Source organism: Camelus bactrianus, chromosome 25 (genome assembly GCF_048773025.1).
Source record: "Camelus bactrianus isolate YW-2024 breed Bactrian camel chromosome 25, ASM4877302v1, whole genome shotgun sequence".
Taxonomy (NCBI): Eukaryota; Metazoa; Chordata; class Mammalia; order Artiodactyla; family Camelidae; genus Camelus; species Camelus bactrianus.
Genome location: NC_133563.1, coordinates 28,775,652 through 28,792,161, shown reverse-complemented (window position 1 = coordinate 28,792,161; position 16,510 = coordinate 28,775,652). Strand labels below are relative to the sequence as shown.

The 16,510-nt window shown below is 42.1% G+C and overlaps 1 long non-coding RNA gene across 2 annotated transcripts in view; it reads right to left on the bottom strand.

Annotated features, from left to right (window-relative positions):
• LOC123613561 (uncharacterized) overlaps positions 1-9,307 on the bottom strand; it is a 52,928-nt gene extending 43,621 nt beyond the window's left edge. For both annotated transcript variants that reach the window (XR_012502194.1, XR_006720928.2), the window contains exon 1: positions 9,169-9,307. This is a non-coding gene — a long non-coding RNA (uncharacterized LOC123613561). The remainder of the gene's footprint in view (positions 1-9,168) is intronic.
• Between the last annotated feature and the right edge of the window lie 7,203 nt (positions 9,308-16,510).

Here is a 16,510-nt window from a genome sequence, read left to right as displayed (position 1 = left end):
TAGGTATTCATGTAAGGATTCGTTTATTCATCCAGCTTACATTAGAAGCCTGCTACGGACCAGGGGCCGTGATTAAGGCATGGCACTGCTCTCTGAGAAAGATGACACTCTCGAATTAAAGAGGTAAGAGAGAGAAGGGAGGCCCATGTCAGAGAATTTGAGGATTAGAGAAAGCCTGGAGAGGTAGACGTGTACCAAAGAAGAGCCTCCAACAGATGGAAAGATAAGAGTTGAATTTAATTACATGTATTATTGAGATTCCTGTTAGAGCCTCTTTGCTAGGTGTCAGGGGCAAATAGTAAATAAGGCACTAAGCTTGTCTTCAAAGAATTAATTCCCTGTTATGAAAAAAAGATGAGATTTTTCTTTAAAAGATAATTTTGGGTACCACATGGGAGGGGCAAGACCATGAGTGGGACGTAGGTGGTGTAATTTAGGCAACAATGATAAAAGCCTGACTACTGCCATCGCAGTGGAGATGGGGAGAAACAAATACACTGGGAAAATACTACAGAGACAGACTGGACAGAACGAGATAAATGACTGAATTTGGAGATCAAATGGGAGATGAGAATCAAGAAATATTCGTAGAAAATTAGCCTTCGGCAATTAGGTAGAAGATGGTGCCAATCCATGAGCTGGGTGAAGACGTACAGAGGTCAGCAGTGCATGCTATGAGACAGTAGACTCACGGTGTGGGGGGTACTCAAGAGGAGAAGTCAGAAAGGCAGGTGAAGAGTTTGGAGATGCAAATCTGAAGTTCAGAGAGGGAGCACCGCCAGAAGTAGTTTGGAAGTCATCAGCATAGAGATGGTAATTGAGGTCATGAAAGTAAAAGGTATCATCCAGGAAGTGTGTGGAATGAGGATCAAGAAGCCCTCAGGACCACAATCCTACAGACACGTGGATTTTACCCAGTAAGACCCATTTCAGACTTCTGACCTCCAGAACAGTAAGAGAACAAGTCTATGTTGTTTAAGGTACTCAGCTTGTGGTACTTTGTTACAACAGCAAGAGGAAACTCATCCAGGTGGTCACAGAGGTCCTTAATTCAAGTTGGGACCAAAATACGGTGAACCCCAAGTGTCCTCATCCTGAAAGAAGCAAGGCATGGGCCAGCACGCCTCCTATCCTGGGCACTCAGCTGCTGTGTGGCCAGAACCAACGAGAATGGCCTCCCACTTTTTGTGGTTTTATGCTAAGCACGTCGGCATCACACAGAGGCTGAGAGGGCAGAGCTCACAGACTGTATGACCATGTTTATGCAGAGTTCAAAAACAAGCAAAACAAATCCACAACACGGGAAGTTAGAGAGCAGGGTTACCATGGTGGGAGGAGGGGTCATGTTTGGGAGGGAGCACGTGGGGGACTTCTGGCCACTGGGTATGGTCTGTTTCTTGACTTGGATGCTCTACTCATAATGCAATGACACAGGCATTAACAAACATTTTCTGTGAAGGGCCAGATAGGAAATATTTTAGGCTCTGGGGGCCATACGTCTCTGTCTCAACTCCTCAGCTCTGCCACTGCAGCGCAAAGGCAGCCACTGACAATTCATAAATGATGGGTACTGCTGCATTCCAATAAAACCTCCTTCATCAAAACAGGTGGCAGGCTGGAACGGGTCCGCTGGCCCTATTCGGCCAGCCCTCGTAGTGATGCCTTGAGCTGTGTATGTATGATTTGCGCACTTCTCCACATGTCTCTCATTGTTCAATATTTTTGAAGTTTAAAATCTAATAAACAAAGTAGCATAGAGGGTAGGATTCTGGATTCAATTCCTGACTTTTACTGAATTGCTCCGTGATGCTCCTTGAGATCTCTGTGCCTTTATTTCCTCACCTGGGACCTGGGGACAATAATGTGACCTCTTTCATAGGATTATTGTGATGGTGAAGTGAGACACAACATGTACAATGTTTAAAGCAGTGCTGGCTTTATAAGCAGCCTTTAATCAGTATTTGTTATTATTCTTATCAGCGATGGTCCTAACAACTGTATGGACGTTGGCATTGCTAGCCCTGTGTCACCAATGAGAAACCGGAGCAGCTGTTGCCCTGCCAGGATCGTTCAGTGTCCTCAGTCTCTCTTCCGATTTCTTACGCTGGCACACGAGACTCTCTCCAGCCTCTAGGTCTTACTTCCAGCCACACAGATGCCATCACAGCAAATTACAGCTCCCTCACCGCACCACGCTCTTTCTGCCCCTGTACTTCGGGGAATGCTGATCTCTCTGCCTGGAATAGCCTTCATCTTAGTTACTTGGCAACCCCTCATCTGAAGGTCATCTCATCAAGCCCTAATGCCATTGCCTCTGTGAAGATTTTGAGTCTTAGGGACCAGGGATTAGTAACCTCAGAAATTGAACACATGTATCAGTTATCATTTTTCTTATTCTTGTATGTCTCTGTCAAGAGCCAAGGACATTCTAGACACCCAGTACGTGTCTGCTGAATGGACCACATATCCGTGTGTCCCTGCGACCATAAACTCTTACGCATCCTTGAGTCCCCAGCACCCAGCATAACGCCCAGCACACGACTGATGTTCAATAAATGTATGTCAGATGGTTGAATAAATTGCTTGTTGGAACCAGCCCCAAGGCCTGGGCATCCCACAGACATGTAGAGCTGAGATGATGAGACATTCACTGAGCCCCACAGAAGGTTCTAGCCATTGTGCATTCCATTTACCATGGAATAATAGTATAAAAGTCTTCTCTGCATTTTACACCATAGGGGACAGTCTATGGACGTTGCCATAATTGTTGCTCACATTTTCCAGTCACAACAACAAATAAAATACATGCCCACCATTTCCCAGAGAGTCAGTGAAAGACAGGAACCCAACTGAGGCAATTACTCTCCATCTCTGCTATCTGCAACTGTCTACAGCTCCAGTAGAATCCAAGAACGTTGCACTTTAGAGACCACTAAGTCCAGCCCCATCATTTTACAGATGAGGGGGAAAATAATTCGTAGAGTTCTCTTTTTTCCAGATCATTTTGCTTTTTCCCCGCCCCTGGACTTAATAAGACATAAAACTATTTACAAATATTTTATTTCACTTTTAATCAGTTACAGTCTTACAAATACAGGCATATATCCATAGCTGAGGAAAAAAACAATAAAAATTATTTAGGAGAAATATTGTTATGCAGCCAGGATCTAATAACAGAACAAATAACCAAGGGTCCTATTTCACCATTTGTCAATAATGACAGTTCATGATATGGAAATCATTTTACACAGCCATTTCAAAGCACAGTCATGATGAGCACAATGCCCACGTTTGAAGGAGAACACGGTTCTGTAGGAAAGACTAAATTGCTTTGGTTTATCACAAATAATTGACAGAAGGGGAAAAATGTGTGATCAAGAGTACTCACCACTCTTAGGGGAGTTTCCAGAGACATTGAGAGCTGCCTCCTGTTCTGACCAACTCCTACATCTCTGGAAACCGGTTTCCCATCTTCTGAGTCATCCCAGCCTGCCCCTACTCCCTGCTGCTGGGAACAAGAAGTGAAGTGCCAAACGAGGACTGCCAGGCACAGTTCTGGAAACCAAGACACAAAACCTGACTAGAAATAAAGCTCTCTGTGCTCCTGTCTTGCTTCTTTCATGGCATCTCCCTCCAGTGCCTTGTGCAAATGCTAATCAAGCCCATCTCCCCATTGACCCTGATTTGACAGCCTTCATAATGCTTCAGGATGCCTGGATCTCCTTTACGCGACCCTTGGCCTGCTCTATTTCCAATTCTGCAGAACTCGATTCAGCATCACTTCTCCCCCACCTTCCTGCTGCTTGACAGGCCCCAGAGAGTGCCTCCCTTAGAGCACCCATCCTCATTTATCTATCTCCCCAGTAGACTGCAAGCTACCGGAGACAGGGGCTGTGACCTACACCTCAGTGTCTATCACAGTGCCAGGCAATACGAGTTTGCCAACTGAATGCATGCAGAAGTAGGTTTTGGGGGAGAAACCAAAGTCAAATAGGATGGGGCTGGGAGAAGATATTGCAAAGCTTGCCCAGTAATTTTGAGGAACAAAGTTAGCTAAGCTTCATTATAAATGGACTTCTCAGAGATTTTCGTATACGCATGTGCTTAGCTAACATCCAAGGGTGTGATATTTACTTAGTAGAGATGTACTTCCCAACATACTCATCCATGGAACACTGTGTGTGTGTGTGTGTGTGTGTGTGTGTGTGTGTGTGTGTGTGTGTGCGCGTCTGTGTGTGGTGCTTCTTTAACATCTCCCAGAAATGCTGCTCAGGAGATGAAGTTTTAGAGCATCCAAACTGGACCATTTCCTTAATGGTGAACTTGTTACCGGAAAGTACATTGTGTATCAATGTCTAAGTTATAAATTCCACGTGCAAGGCTACAACTGCTACCACAAACAGTTGAGCTGAGTTAGACTCAAGAGTAATTGAAGTCAACTTTGAGGCTGAAACTCTTGCAAAGAACAAGTTCTTCCTCCAAAGTTCTGAAAAAAAATCCGTCTGGACTTTTGACCCAGAAACATCTTGCTTGCCCCAGAAACATTTTCCATGGAAAAACAAAAGAAATGGCTGAACTAAGTTTCCTAGTTTCAACTCTTTTCATCTTTAGATGAGAAAAGGACACCAGAAATAGCTTCTCACCATTGCATTCATGCAACGTATTTCCAGGTTCTCCAAATGCAGTGTGGAAAAAATAATGAGCAGAAAAACATCTTTTGAAACCCTGGCAGTTCCCCCAACAAATGATATTTTTGTCAGCATAAAATTCTTGCCAATGATTTATGAGTGTTTTGAATCCCCCAGGTATTTTATCAATGAATAAGGTAGAAAGGAAATGTGATTCTGACATTCATTCCAAAAAAAAATTTACTGATCAATTATTATGTGCCAGTGTTGAAGGTAAAAATGTTGAGTTCTAGAAGATGAAAAAAATAATCTATCAAGAAGGTTGCTGTACCTTTGCAAAGAATAATCATAATTAAAAAAAATAGCTATAACAGGAACGTTATCAGGTCTACCAGGACACCCTTAGCATAAAAGCACATGGTAGATGCTCAATAAATGTTGAGGAAATGAGTGTGGAAATAAATGAATATATGGACAGCATTGGAATGGATGTCTTGACATGCAAGACTGGGGAACACAAGGACTGGGAATTGAGAAGGACTTTGCAAATGGGCACCCTGACATAGACATATTCTAGATACATGGGGAGGATAGGAGGGAGCCCTCCTAAGTGAGCAAGGTGGCAGGAGAGGAGGGGTGTGTTCCAAGGGCAATGACTAACCTGTCTGATGGGGAGTTTGGGTTGGGACACCGTATTCCCACTAGCACAAGTACATTGGGAAAAGTCTTAGAGAAACACTAAATGTCACATTATGGAGCTAGAATTTCATCCTAAATATGAAAGGAAACCACAGGAAAAAAGCTTTGACCTGAAGAGAGATAGACAAAGGCTCTTTTCAGGAAGAAAGATGTCTCGTCATAGATCACAAAGGGGGAAACATTCATTGGCTAGGTATTGAATAACAACCCTCTCCAGTCAGAAGTCCCCCGGAACACAGGTACAAACCAAGGCTTCGGCATTTTATTCATGCAAGGAACTGGGGGGACAATGCCAGAGAGCAGCAACTATGACATTACAGAGGGCAAGCCGCTGCTGCTTAACAGCCATGAGATTTGAGGCAAGTTACTTAACCTTGCCAAACCTCAATTTCCTCCATTGCAGAATGGGGATAAGAATAGTGCCTACCGCCCAAGGTTGGTGGTGAGGATTAAATGAGACGAGGAATGTCACCTACTGTTTACAACGTACTTGACCCACAGCAAATGGTCAAAACGTATTACTTATTCACATTAGACTTGAAATCACAATTAACACTGCGTCCCCTCGGCAGGTCTTTGTTAAGAAGATTATGAACTATGAACGAATGAACTAGCTTTAAAGATGCTAATGAAAAGGAAAAAAAAGATGCTAATGCTTTTGCCTTCTTGTGAGATTTTGGAACACGTTTTGAGGGACTGTTGCAATCAGAATTAATATTCTTCTCCTTTCATTCCTATTTTGTCACATTTGAGTACCTGTAATTGTATACCACAGGGATGCAATTTTTTGTGACATCAAAGGCCCGTTGGTGGCCACCCTGTCTCTTGCTATCCTAATTCAATTTCCATTTTCTGATGACAAAGTTAGAAAATGGCAATGTCAACTCATTCTCAGTGTCCACCTGTAGGGGCTTGTCTAAGGTCACACAACCACCAGCCACCAGCCACCGAGGGAGCAGGACCTCGAATGCAGGTTTTCTTATTTCCAGGATGGAGTCCACTCACACCCATGCAATGGCATTTTCCACCCTGACTAAAATGTGCCAACTAAGCAGTGATGCTAAGGTGACAGCAAGTCCTGAAGCGTCCCCTTGAAGAGACAGAGGAATGCATAGGTGTTTACTGGCATGTGGCAAATTTATAGCGTTCACTTTCCAAATGAGTCAGATACACACATTCTAATGGCTTCATTCAATTTTCGCATTAAATATAGGAAATCTTATATAGTAACCCACATGCAAATATTTGAAGTGGTGCTTTTCAGCTCACAATGTTTTTCCTGAACTTTCTAATTAACAACCTGAATCGGTGTGGAAACAGTATAGAAAGCTCTTGTATTTTGGCATCAGAAATTTCCACACTGTGTAGCACAGCATGAGAGGATCTCATGCTGACATCAGTACTCCCCCAGCTGATACGCAAGGCTCTGCTTATAAAAGACAGCCCCAGGTTGCGGAACACATGTCTAAATATAGACCAGAGGCTCAAACCTCTTAATCCTTCTTAGCAGAAGTCATCAAACAGTAACCAAAATAACACTCCATGAGCTTGTCTTGGTTTTGGGTCAGAAGATATCTCTGGTCAGAAGGTATGACTTTGCAACTTCCCATAAAAGTTAGGAATTATTTTATGAATACAATGCCATTTTATGAATGCTCCAATTGCCTGTCATTAGCACTAAATACTATACCTATCTCAAAGTGTGTCTCCTACAACAAAACTCAGCTTAAAGGTCCTCGTGGAAAGAGCTTCCATAATTGGAGTCTATGTTCTCAAAATGATCTGCAACTGACTTTCCTATTCCAGTACTTTGCATCTTGCGAAGGGTTGACATGTTAACCTGTCACTTTCACAACCAGCTGTGGTCCACTTAGAGGCAGGAATTGTCCAATTATCTTTTCTGGAGGACAAGAGGCATCTGGTTTTGGGGATGTTCCCCACGCCTTGGATGATGGAGCAGACCAAATGGTTACCCACAACAGACACTATACAAAAGATAAGGGGGTGAATGCAAATCAGAGCCAAGGAGGGTCACCACAGCAGTACCAAGGTGAGAGGGACATGACCAGTGTTAGCTCCCAAGAAAGAGTACACATCCAGAGGTGAACGTTGAGGATGATGCCCCAGGCCAGGGTGATGAAGAACAGACTGGAGAGTGAAGTATGAAGGAGAATGCGGTAGAAAGGGTTAGGACAGAGATAGAATGAGGTGGCAGAATGGAGGGCCGTTTCCATGGATCGTCAGCTCTCTAGTGATGGCTTAAAGATAAAGGAGAAAGTCAGCCATTGGAAAGAGGCAGGGTTAGACTTGAGATCATTCCTTTCTGCATCTGCTGTGCCTGGCACACTCCCTGGAACAAATCAGGTAGTTGATAATTATATCCTGAATAAATGAAGGAATCAATCAACCAATCAACCAAAGAGTCTTCTAAGAGTTGACCTACATATTCCAACAATAATCTCTGCCTCTGCCTCATTTGTGCAATAATTTGACCATCTTCTGTTGTAGCAATTCTCAGGGCTTGCTTTTATGTATCTATGGGTCTCCCCCAATTAGATTATTTCCACATCCCCAGAAGAGCAGCCATGAGTCCTTGTAGAGAGCAGAATGCCATATCTTGCACAGAGTAAGTGTTCTATAAATGCCTATGGAGTTGCACTGAACAATGCTGAATTTAAATGAATTTCTTTTCAGTACAAATTAGTTTAGTGGTTTGAAATAAGAGTTTTGTTTTAGATCAAGGGTAAAAATAGAAACAGGAAAAAAAAAAGAATAAGCACATGAAATGACACTCAACGTCACTAGTCATTAGAGAAATATAAATCAAAACCACAATGAGCAATCACTTCACACCCATTAGCATGGATATCATAAAAAAAAAAGGGGACAAAACCCCAGAAACTAATAAATACTGGAGAGGATGTGGAGAAATTAGCATGCTGTGCATTGCTGATAGGAATGTAAAATGGTGCAGCTGCTGTGGAAAATGGTATGGCGACTCCTCAAAAAATTAAAACTAAAATTATCATAGGATCCAACAATCCCACTCCTGGGCATATACCCAGCAGAAGTGAAAACAAGGACTTGAGCAGGCATTTGAGCAGGACACCCATGTCCATAGTAGCATCATTTATGATAACCAAATGTGAAAGCCACCCAGAAAGTGTCCTTCAACAGATAAATGTGGCACATACACCCCATGGAATAGTACTCTGTCTTCAAAAGGAAGGGACTTCTAAAGTATGCTACAACATGGATGAACCATATAGACATTATGCTAACTGAAAAAAGTCACTAAAGAACAAATACTATATGAATCCATTTATCTGAGGTACCTAAAGTATACAAATTCATAGAGACAGAAAGCAAAATAGTGATTATGGACTGGAGATGAGAGGAATAGAAAGTTATTGCTCAAGGGTACAGAGTTTCAGTTTTGGAAGATGAAAAAAGTTCTGGAGATGGTTACACAGCAATGTGAATGCACTTAATGCCACTGAACTGCACACTTAAAAATCACCGAATGGTAAATTTTATGTTATGTATCTTTTGGCCACCATTAAATAATAGACACCTTATTAGCAGAATCTTAAAAAATTGATAAATCACTCTACCTTCCTAGAGGTTTACCATTTTGGCTATTTCCCTTTTTTATATCAGTTTTAAAAAAGAAGAACTAATGACCACCAAAACACATACAACCATACACACACACAAACACCTCAACCACAATGTACTCACACACAGACACACACACACATATGTATACATTATTTTATAGTAAGACTATTTTTTCTAAGCCAAATTGCTGACTCTAGTAATAGAAGCCAGGATATCTTACCTCCAAGACCTCTCAGCTGATTATCTTCCAAAGGAGCAGGCAGGCTTTATTCCCTCTCCGTTGCAAAGGACTCATTCTCATGGGATCTCCCACATCCTTTGAGTACCAAGACTCAAAAAGCAGAAATAAACCTAAGAGTGAGGCAGACAAGGACAGTGAATGTTAAGTCTCCTCCTGGTCTCACAGAGAAAAGAGGTGTTTGTCTTTCCCTCTTACAAGAGACTCCCCTTCAGCAAAACTCACTCAGAAGCAGGGAGAAAGTTAGAGAGAGGTCTTACAGGCCACCTCCCCACACGGGACTCTGATGGATGTCACATGTACGACCACACCACTATGACAATGAGACATCTGGCTCTGCAGCCAATCCTGGATACTGAACCCAGATCCCAGATTCAGATCTACTCAAGAACTCAGAGAAGGTCTGTGCTTCTGATCATGGGTTTAATGAACAAAGTAACCACGGCACAGAATTGGAGGCTGGAAAGGACCTTTCAGCCCCTGCTCACTTCAGAGGTGGTTCCCCCGCCTCCTCACCAGCATTGTCCCCCATCCTGCACACCCAATTCAAGTCCCACCCTGTTCATAAACCTTCTCCCAATCAATCAAATTCTCAGGGATTTCTTCCGTCTCAATTCCTGAATTTGTCCTCTAAAATTATTGTAATTCCAGATGGGAAAAATGAAGTTCTAAAGTCACAAGAAGTGGAAAGTTGTAAGGAGGAATTTAAAGAAAGGATGAAGATCCCTTCCAAACCTAGGTTTTTTCTACATTTCATTATACTTTAAGATAAGTAAACCATTAACCCAGGAACTTTCAGAGAAGTAAAGGCCACCTTGGTGTGGTGTGGTTATTTCACTAAATAAGTTAAATTTTTATTTAAAAAATAAAATTGTTAAATTATTAAAAATATATTTCTCATTCAAGTAGCTTTTACTGAGCACCTGTAAGATGTCAGGTACTGTGGTAGAAAAGGGGGTCCAGAGATGAATTATGGAGGTATCTGTCCTTGGGAGTTTTGGAGACAGGTAAATAAACAAACGATTGAAACAAACTGCAGTAGGCACCACGACCGATGTTTTTGAGATGCTTCAAGCATTTCCAGGCACAGAGGAGACACTCAGTAATCGTAAGTCAAATTAATCAATCAACAAATTAACTAATAATTCATAGGTAGCTAATGAATTAATTAGACTTTGCCTGAGAAGTTTAGGGAAGCTATTTATCAAAGATTTGGATTTAAACTGGGTCTCCATGCGTTCATTGATTCATTCAAGTGATCAGTCATTTATTCCTGCATTGAGCACCGTGATTGGTTACTAGGCACTGTGAGAAACTGAGATAAATAAAGAAGGGCCTTTACTCTCACTAATTATAGAACAGGGTTGCAGCGAACGTTCTGTTGTACATGTTTTATTCTGATCTCTGTGTGTTCCATTTGAATGTAAGGCCCATGAAGGCAGGATCATTCTCTGGCTTTCTCTCTGGCGCATTTGAAATGCCTACAGCAGTGCCTGGCGCCAGGTAAGCCCTCCACAACTAGCGTCAGAGTAAATGAACGAGTGATCGGCCGAACAGATGGGCAGTGCATCCACACCGTTGTGAGAGCCACATCTCCTTAGCAACATTTCAGGAGCAGATGGAGGAAGAACTCAAGGAGGAAACAAGGAAGGACCTGGCAGGAGGAGAACCAGAAGGGTGCTCTGTCAGAAAAGCCAACAGAGATCAGAAATTCCAAAAGGAAAAGGGGGTTGGCCTGCCTTCATCCAAGAATCATTTTTGATCAACCACTTTGGGCCCAGGACTGAGACAATCTGGGAGCCTTGGGTGCAAACTTTCACAGGGGCACTCACTCTCAGAATCATTCAGGTTCAGTGTTGGCACCTGAAAGCAGCCCTTCCTAAATTCTGTGTCCTCAATATCTCACTGGCCTTGCTCCCAGCCCTGCTGGGCCCAGCACTGCGCTCAGTGACAGGGGGATCACAGTCAGTAAAACACAATCCCCTCCCTGAAGAAACTCAAGGTCGAATGGGTAGAAGACCTAAAGCCAGTGATTGCAATGCAGAAGATGAGTTTTGCCAGCAGTAAGCAGAAGGAGCAGGGGAATGAGGCAAGGAGCACCTCAATCAGACCACAGGCTCAGAAAATGGCATGATGCTTGAGCTGAGACTAAGGGGCAACCACAAACTCAGAGAGGGAGAAGGAGGAACAGCATTCCAGGCAAGGGAACAGTATCCACAAAGGCTAGGGGGCTTGACAGCGCATCAAGTGTTTTGAAATGGTGATGTGGGGGAGCCCGAAGTGAAAAAAGGTTGGTAGTAAAGGCGGCTAGGAATGTAGCCTCCCGTTATTCGTCCTTTCAGGCTGGAACTTCATCTTTATTTTCACAGTTCTATTAGTATCTGGGGCAGTTTTCCTTGGAATCGAGGTGCTGCCTAAATTAATTGGGAGGCCCATCACTCTGTTCATCCTGCCTGGTCGTGGCCTCCCAGAGAACAAGGAGGCGGCCCCAGCTGAGTCTCTGCCGCTCAGTCAGATGTATTTTTAGCCCCAGCAGAAAATAACAGCAGTGTGCATTTAATAAAAATATCAAGCCCTGGGAATGATCTAGTGCCAGTGTTGGAGCAATCAGGGATGGAATATGTTTCCAATTGAATTACTACTGTGGTCATAGTTATAAAAAGAGAGAGGGAGGAGAAAAATGTTAGGCTGGTCAGTTTCTCGGGAGCATTTAATCTTGGTTCACTCTAATTTTAACGTTCAAAGACACATGAGCCAACTCTGCCCTTAGGAGTTATTTCAGGGGAACTGGCCAATGCTTGCAACTTACAGTCGGCACTGGGCAGCCCTACTCTCTGAAGTTTTCTTTTTTCCTCTTCTATTTCTATCCTCCTTTTCTCCCTCCTCCCAGTTTTGGCCTCCACTAGTTCTTCTGCTCACACGCTGATGAGACACAGTGCGAATAATTACAATGAGGGTAAATTTAGACTCTGACAAAACCAAAGGGTGTGAGCTCACGAGCTGGGCTCAGGGAGAAGTGGAGACAGTGCAGCATCAAGAAAGAGCCTAAGAGGTGCAAACGACCAGTTGTCAAGGAAATAAGTCACAGGAATATAATGTGCTGCACAGGGAATATCGTCAATAATATTATAATAACTTTGTATGGTGTGTAATCCATAAAAGTATTGAATCACTATGTTGTGCACCTGAAACTAATATAATATTGAACATCAGCTATACTTCAATTTAAAAAATAATAATTTTTAAAAAGAGACAGAGCCTATGGGAGTTGTGAGTACCATGCTCCCCAACAGCTTCCAGAAAAAAAGTCTCCATTTTTAAAAAATTGTCATAAACTCCTTCCAATCTGATCACACTTTACCTCCATAGCATGGTCTTTCTCCTTATTCCCCGCATACCTTTTTGTCGTGTTCTCTAGTGAAAAAAATCATAAAGATTAGCTGTTTCATATTAAGGGCCTCCTTTGCACCAGGCACTGGTTGAGCAATTACAGAAGTTCTGTCATTTCATCCTGAAACTGACATTGAAAAGCAGACACCATTAGCTATGTTACTGGTGAGGAGGCTGAAGCTTGCACAGGTTAAGCCTCTTTCCAAAGATCACTAGCTAATAAGTGGCAGAACTTACATTCTGGATCATTCTAGAGCCTATCCACCCTGTCCACTGTCTGAGCCTGACTTCCCAATTTGAGCTAGTTCCTTACAATGCTATGGATCTGCACAGCCCTAAAATCTTACCCATGCTGGCCCTCTCTTTGAAATGTCTTCCCACCCATTTTCCTAGAATTCTCTCCTAAAATATCTTAGTTTTTGTCCACATCTGTTGTAGCATGTATTATTATTAGAATTGATAATAATCACTATTATATATTCAATTCATATTGTATGCCAGGCATTGTTCTGAGTGCTTTGCATGTAATTAGTAACTGATGTAATTAGTTACCTACCACACTGTAAAATGGAGTTAACGAATGCTCCTTGCTTACAGGGTGGCAATGGGACTGTACAAAAATGTACGTAAAGTGCATGCTTTGTTTCCTTCTGCTCACTATCGTTCCTCTCTGGGTCTGCCCATGGATCATTTTGTTATTTTCTAAGTAAGGGCACATGATGACTAAAGGAAAAGCATACTGCCCTTGCTAATCCTTGAAAGAAGGTCTCCCTCCTGGGACTAATGCCTGGGTAGGTGACTACCCTGTCCTGGGGATGCTGAGTGGTCCCCAGGAGTACACAAGAACAGACTTCTGTGATGCTAAATGTAAGCCGACTTCATTCACCTGCTTCGTGCCACTCTGGTACCTTGCAGCTGTTGGCTGGGAGAGGGCCAAAGCAGAACACTCATTTAATAAAATGACTCAGGCCTTGAGCTGAGAGAATAGAGGAAGTAAACTGGTCAGCTTTTTAAGTTACTCCCAAGAAGGGCGTGTGAGGGCAGAGCATCACTTATGGGTAGAGTGCATCTCATCAAGTTTGCTGAAAATGCACGGCCCAGCACCTGGCACAGAGAAAACACATAATAAATGTATTTTTAAATATGTTGACTTTGAAATTATTTTGACAACCCCATTTGAAATATTAAGGATTAATCATATTCTTATTTCAAATACATTTGCCTACAGATATCTCTTATTTTTCCACCAATATGGAAAAGCACAACCTAGAAACTAGGTTTCACTTTAAAATAATGAGACCTGTTTTCAGATCCCTTGAATGGAATGAAAGCCATCCTCACCTCCACTAACCACCTGTCATGTACTGGCTTTGTGACCTTGTGTTAGTCACTGACCCTTCTGACCCTCAATTTCCTAATCTGTAAATTGGCAATAATAATCTTTGCCCATCTACTTATAAGGCTGTTTGAGGAGCAAAATAACATTCAATGTGACAATGCTAGATAATGTCAATTGTACAGGGTGTGCGTGCTGGAACTACTTATCATTAATCTTGTTCACTGTTTGTTTAAATTGGACATAAACTTGTAAAAAGAAAAATCTTGTTTACTGTTCTTACCAGCAGCTTCATCAGCTGTTCAGAAATTTGACTTTGACTTCTTGTCTCCATATGTACCTAAAATTAGTCGGAAACCCCAGTCCAAGAATAGAGCAGGAGATTTCTAAGTCAGACAGACCTGGGTTCAAACCCAAATACCCTCCCTAACTGGCTACTTCCCTTGGTCTTAGTCCCCTCATCTGTAAGATGGCGATTATAATATCCAGCTTACAGAGTTGTCATAAGAATCAAACATAAGTCTGTGTAACCCATCCCACTAAAGACAAGTTCACAGCTGAACTGGAATTCAAAACAAGACTCTCGCCACCCAAACCAGTGACGTGAACTTGAGCAGGGTAAGCGCTCCAGAACTAACATATCATTTTGGGGGACTTATTTCCATTTCCTAAGCAAGTTACCACTGTGTGGTGGAGCCCTGGGTTTGACCTGGTATTGAATGTATATGTTAATTACTCCTACACACTTGGTTGTTCACAAAGCACTGGAATGGATAAAAAGACGTGCAAGCACAATGAGTACCACCAATGAAAACCTTACAGTCTAGTTGGGAAGGTAAATACATAGAGAGACGTCGCTAAGGAATAATCCCAAGGAGGCTTGAAGAATAAAAGGTCAGGATCTAGAATATTCTCTGAGATCAACTTCCCACATAAAGAAGCTGAGATAAACACTTTGGCGACCAGGTCCATACTTCGGCCAACGTCAGCCCACATGATGACATGAAAATAAGAATAATAAGCATATCAATAAATAACAACTAGAGGAGCAGTAGTTCACATTTGTGGCGTGCCCACTATGTTCTAGGTGCTACATTTAATCCTTGTATCCGTCAGACTTCTTTTAATGCTCACAGCAATCATCATGGACTCCAAATGCATAGAAATTGAATATCAAAACATTACCCTGAATGAAAGAACTTTATATAAAAGAGAACATACAGTATGATTTAATTTGAAGCTCTAAAATAAGAAAAACTAACCTATGTGGTAAAAAAAAAACCCATCAAAATAGTGGTTGTGTCTGGTGGGGGGTGGGGGTGGGGGTGGGTAAAGACACTGACAGACTTGAGGGCACTTTTGGGGTCTCAGTCATGTTCCATATCTCATAAGGGGTTTGCATTACACAAGCATATACATTTGTCAAAATCATCAATGGTAGACCTAAGATTTGTACATTTTATTGTATTTTTTTAAAATGTAAACAAATATTGAACTCTAGATAATAATAAAAATGCTGAAGTATTAAGGAGAAAGTGTTCTGATGTCTACAACCTCCCTTTAATTTTATGAAAAAAAAATAAGATTGATCAATGAATAGATCAATAGATAAATACGTGATCATGCAAATAAGTAATATAAAATGATGTGATAGCATTGTGGTGGTTACATTTCTATACATGTAACCATTCTTATAATGAAATTTAGAGGGGAAAAAAAAAGGAAACCCACAGGGGCACACATAATTCTCATACTCTTAAGAAAATAAGTTTAAATTGGATCAGAAGGAGCTGAAAGGTATGACTTCATACACCTAGACTGGCACGGAACATTTGCCCTGAGATAATCAGACCCTTCTCCAAAGGAGGAGCATGGTCTCACCCTTGCTGAGTCACTCCTGAGCTGAGACCCAGCCGCGTGAGGGAGTGAAAGTCAAGCGCATGTGCTAATGGGCCCGCGTGCCCAGGGGGAGGCTGACATCACCAGAGGCTCATCTCTTGGATCATCAGAGTGACCTGTTTGCCGGGTCTGGGAGGGGAAGAGACAGCCAAGTGCTCCCCAAGCCAGCAAATGAGAAGCTCACCCTTGGCAAGCGATGACTCCACTCTCCAGTGTGATCATATTCAGTCCTTCAGTCAGTTTTTATTTGGTTAGTTTTACTCAATAATCCCCTCCGGCTTGGTCTCCGGGCGGCTCTAGAAGGGCCTTTGTTCAGGATGATGTAACTGGCCTTGATCTTTTCTCAAGGGAAAGAGCTGCTGGTCCATGGAAAAGCCTTGGATGTACTGTTAGGAAGCCTGGTTATGGATACACATGTATATATCTCCATGGACTCCATTTTTTTTACTTTCAAAATTTTTCATTGTTGTATAGTCTGCTTACAATGTTGTGTTAATTTCTGGTGTACAGCACAGTGATTTAGTTAGGAATACATATATATATTCCTTTTTATATATTTTTTCACTATAGGCCATTACAAGGTATTGAATATATTTCCCTGTGCCATAGAGTGGAACCTTCCTGTTTATCTATTTTATATATAGTGGTTAGTATCTGTTAATCCCAAACTTTTAATTTACCCTTCCTCCCTTTTCCCTT